Source organism: Mastomys coucha, unplaced genomic scaffold, assembly GCF_008632895.1.
Source record: "Mastomys coucha isolate ucsf_1 unplaced genomic scaffold, UCSF_Mcou_1 pScaffold14, whole genome shotgun sequence".
Lineage (NCBI taxonomy): Eukaryota > Metazoa > Chordata > Mammalia > Rodentia > Muridae > Mastomys > Mastomys coucha.
This window is the reverse complement of record NW_022196896.1, coordinates 98,309,159-98,313,972: the sequence shown is the minus strand read 5'-3', so window position 1 is coordinate 98,313,972 and position 4,814 is coordinate 98,309,159. Positions and strand designations below refer to the sequence as shown.

Here is a 4,814-nt window from a genome sequence, read left to right as displayed (position 1 = left end):
AAAAAAAAAAAAAAGGAAACCTATAGGCCTGTGCTTTCATGTGCAAGGCAGTGCGGCAGGTGACCACTGAGTGGGGTTGAGATTTGACTAGAAAGAGTTAATAGAGGCAATGGCAGCAAGCCTTGGCAGTAGAGCTGGACCTGTAAGTGGTAAAAAGACAAGAGCTGGGCTGGAGAGATGGCTCAGCAGTTAAGAGCACCGACTGCTCTTCTAGAGGTCCTGAGTTCAGATCCCAGCAACCACATGGTGGCTCGCAACCATCTGTAATGAGATCTGATGCCCTCTTCTGGTGCGTCTGAAGACAGTGTACTTAGATATAACAATAAATAAATCTTTGGGCCGCAGTGAACACAGGTCCTGAGCTCAATTCCCAGCAACCACATGATGGCTCACAACCATCTGTATAGCTACAGTGTACTCATATACATAAAATAAATAAATCTTTAAAAAAAAAAAAAAAAGAAAGAAAGAAAGAAAGACAAGAGCTTGGGGCTTATCAACTAGGACATTGCTGCGACTCTCTCTTTCGCCAACCAAGCACACTGTCCCGCCAACCCCTTTCATAAAGACTGGCCCGTTTGACATGGGTTGTATACAGTTTCATGGGAAATTTTCAGGCTTACACTTGGGTGATTGGCCCAATTTTAAATAAATGGCCATGTGGACGAGCGACCAAAACAAAGCATGGACGGGCTGCACGCCACTGTTGGCGGACAAGTAATTTCCAATTCAATGCCGCTGAAAATCTTAGGAGTGCTCTTTTGCCTCTTTCTCATGTTGCAGCTGACCTGCTGTGGCTAACAGGGTACAAGTGTGGAGGGCTGTCTTCCCAAAGTCAGTCAGTCTGTCACTATGCAGTCAAGTGCACCCTGCCTCTGACTCGCTGTCTTTCCCACTCCCACCACCCCCTCCATCTGTGTGCCTGTCATTCAAGGATCACACATCACCTGTCTGAGCTGCCCAAAACCTGCTGATGACAACTGACCACTGTGAGGTTTGCCACCAACAGAGAAGCAAAGTGTTTATGGTTTTACCACCAAAAGTCACCAGCCTTTCTTGCAGAGTCTCCTCTAAGGTGGGAAGGAACTGAGCTTAAGCCGGTATTACGTACTGGAATTGTGGTAGAGCAACACCCAAAACCTCCCTGCCTCCCGGCTGGTTGTTATAAAGAGGCAGGGAGCATAGTCAGGATACAGCTTGCTTCTCTCTGGTCCTCTTGTAACGAGGGTAAAACTTGAGTACATCGGACAACTTCAGTTGCCTTTTTCTGAGGTTTCAAACCCAGCACAAATGGCGGAGGCGCCTATTTAACATATCAAAGTGGACCTGGCCACTAGGTTCTCTTTGCAAGCCCTCAGATCTTACCTGTGACAGGGCCTTCCTGGCTGGCATACCTGCCTCCTACCATGAACTCTCCAGCCCAATAGACTGGACTGCTCTTCCCTGTATAATCTAGGCGTTTTGATTACTCACTCTTTTTGTACCCAAAGGTACAGCAACCTTGTGGCTGCTGCACCTGGCTCCCCCCTCTCTCCTGTCCTTTCCCTTACCTTCTGCCTTTCCCTTCCATTTCCACCTCTCCCCACATGGATCAGGAGGGCAGGGTCATGCCCACTCTGGCTACATTCTCCCTTTTATCTACAGTACACTTTCTCCATCATCACTACGGGCAGACATCTTTCCTTTCCTATTCATTTGTGTTTCTGTTATTCATTCACTTGTGTTTATCTTTCACTACATATATTGCAGGGAGGGCACATTTGTGGGCCACAGAACACATGTGGTGGCAGAGGACAACTTTTGGGAATTGGTTCTCTCCTTCCACCACGTAGGTCCCAAAGATCAAATTAAGGTCTTTGGGCTTGTCAGAGGACATCCCTGCCCACTGAGCCTTCGTTGTTGTCCCTTCACATGCTGATACGTTTATGAATTACTAATATGGGAGAAGGATGAAGAGATAGTTTATCGTTCAAGAGCACTTGCTGTTCTTGCAAAGGACCCAAGTTCAGTACCTGTCATCCACGTGGCAGCTTAACAACTGTTCTAGATTTCAGTCCCAGAGGACCCAGGGTTCTCTTTTGACCTCCAAGGGTACCGGGCATGAACGAAGTGCTCAAATATGCATACGGGCAAAGCACTCATACATAGTAAGTATGAGTAATACTCTTTTGAAAAGCAATTACTGGGGGCTGGAGAGATGGTTCCGCAGCACTGACTGATCTTCCAGAGGTCCTGAGTTCAATTCCCAGCAACCACATGGTGGCTCAGAACCATCTGTAATGGAATTTGATGCCCTCTTCTGTTGTGTCTGAAAAAAAAAGCAAGAGTGTACTCACATACATAAAATAAATAAATATTAAAAAGAAGAAAGAAAGAAAGAGAGAGAGAAGGAAAGAAAAAAGGAAGAAAAAGAAAAGAAAAGAAAAGCAGTTACTAACTTGGAAGGCCATGCAGCTGAATGATATTAGTTTCCCACTAGGGTGGTGAAAATGATACCTCTGACTGAAGCAACCTATCATTGAGAGTGTTGCTTCTCATGGTCAACTTTTTCCAGCCAAAACTCCTTTCTGCATCTTAACTGGAAGAATTGATGGTCCTGGGAAAAGCCAGCTCTGAGAAGACATGGAAGGTAAACTGTACACATCAGTAACTTTAAGTAAAGTTTCTAAAGTTTGTTGACAGGCAGGCAGGCATTGTGATGTATACCTTTAACCCCAGCACTTGAGAAACAGAGGCAGGAGGATCTCTGTGAGTCTAAGATCAGTCTGGTCTATGTTGGGAGTTCTTGGGCAGCCAGGGCTATCTAGCGAAACCCTGCCTCAAAAACAAACAAACAAAAGGTTAAACAATAGAACAGAGAGCTAGCTTCAATTAGTGAAATGATTGGCACACAAGCTTGAGGCCATGAATGCAAGCCCCAGGTAGCCAGGGGTTGGGGCACATATGCTGTTATAATCCCAACACTGGGGAGATAGAGATGGGCAGACTTTGGGATTCCTGGCTAGCCAACTTACTCTGCTAGATAAGCTGCAGACCAAAGAGAGACCTTATGTCAAAAAAACAAGATTAATGGCTCCTAACGAATGACACTCCATATTGTCTTCCTGCCTCCATGCACATGCACACATATTCACATGAATACATACATACACTTACTTTTTTTGTTTGTTTTGTTTTTTGGAGACAGGGTTTGTCTGTGTAGCCCTGGCTGTCCTAGAACTCACTCTGAAGACCAAGCTGGCCTCAAACTCAGAAATTAGCTTGCCTCTGCCTCCCAAGTGCTGGGATTAAAGGTGTGCACCACCACTACCCGGCACAACATTACATTTCTGACAAAGATTTTATTGTCGTGTGTGTGCATATGTTTGTGTTAGGATGCCCATGTGCACGCTTGTAGGTTCTTACGGAATGCAAAGGAGGGCATGGAGTTACAGGTGACTAAGAGCTTCCCATTATGCATGCTGAGAACCAAACTGGAGTCCTGTTGGAGATCAGGAAGTGCTCTTAACTCTGGAACCTCTAAGGTTAAATATTTAACTTGCAGAAAGACAAGCTGACTCACCAAAAGCATGATAGCACAAGGCCTGGAGAAAGAAAGCAAATGTTCACTCAGGGTTATTCCAGCCGAAGAGGAAAGAAAAAGCCCGTCTGCAGGCGATGAAGGCCTAGCTCAGCCTATCACCTCCATGCCCAATGGCCACCTGTTTCTCCTTCCTTTTCCTATACAGGCCCTGGAGCCGGTAGGTTCCCTATCACGAACCTTGAAGAGTGGTAGCTCCCTGCTGCTTTTTCCAAATGAAAGCTTAACCTTGCTGCTTTTCCAAATGAAAGCTTAAACCTCCCCCCACACCCCCCACCCCCAACCCCAGCAATTTTTTGCGGTGGAAAAATGAAAGAATTCAGTAGTCCAGACTGGTGCTATGGACCTGTGCCCTCAGTTACTCAGCTACTCTGGAGGCAGGAGAATTTTGAGCTCAATGCTCAACTGAGCTTCAGGGTGGTTGCAGGCACCCTGGGCCACTAAGGAAACTCCTTGCTCGAGGTAAGAAATTAAGAGGGCTGGAAACACAGCTTCGTGGGAAAGTGCTTGCTCCATATACATAGGCCCTTTTGCTTCATACCTATACTAAGGCCATTGGTTCAATCCCTAGTAAAAAAGAAATAAATAAACAACCCTGGGGCTGATTCTGCACCCTCTGTCTGCAAAGAAAACAGTTCCTGGAAGCAGAGGTGGTTGTTTAAGACCTTGTACGTTCCTTACCGTAAGAGCTGAAGATTGGATCCCTTATTTGGTTACTGTCCTACCTACTGTGGTAAGTCCTTCCCCCACTGTCGACCCCCTCTACTCCTATGCTACAACATAAAGCTGAACAAAGACACAAGGAAGGCTGGAGACATGGCTCAGCAGTTAAGAGCACTGACTGCTCTTCCAGAGGTCATGAGTTCAAATCCCAGCAACCACATGGTGGCTCACTACCATCTGTAATGAGATCTGATGCCCTCTTCTGGTGTGTCTGAAGACAAGCTACAGTGTACTTATATACAATAAACAAAGACACAAGGAAACCCAAGCATCCCCTTGACTGAGCTGTATTCCCCATGCCAAGAGCAGTACCTGGTACCCAAGAGCTCAGTGAGCTCCGTCTGAGTGAATACTCACATGTGAGCTGCCTTAGAGGGCTCTCGCTTGGAGGCGTGAGCAGTTCGATGCTTTGCTGGTATTCCTGCTACACAGACAGAGGTTCTAATGAGTCTGCATGTCAGACTGTCACTCCGAGCCAGCTGCTGTTTTACAAGGTGGTTGGGGGGGGGGG

General features: G+C 46.4%; 1 protein-coding gene across 19 annotated transcripts in view; it reads right to left on the bottom strand.

Annotated features, from left to right (window-relative positions):
- Tmem169 (transmembrane protein 169) overlaps positions 1-4,814 on the bottom strand; it is a 25,076-nt gene that overhangs the window by 17,348 nt on the left and 2,914 nt on the right. For 6 of the 19 annotated variants that reach the window (XM_031367881.1, XM_031367876.1, XM_031367885.1 and 3 more), the window contains exons 1-2: positions 2,497-3,187; positions 2,013-2,308 (exon numbers count right to left, since the gene is read on the bottom strand). The exons of 4 other annotated variants lie outside the window; for them this stretch is intronic. The gene's annotated coding sequence lies outside the window, so the exon portion shown is untranslated. Of the gene's footprint in view, positions 1-2,012; positions 2,309-2,496; positions 3,188-3,562; positions 3,585-4,660; positions 4,728-4,814 lie in introns of those variants that run through there. 9 more of the 19 variants (XM_031367877.1, XM_031367879.1, XM_031367883.1 and 6 more) reach the window with 7 other exon arrangements.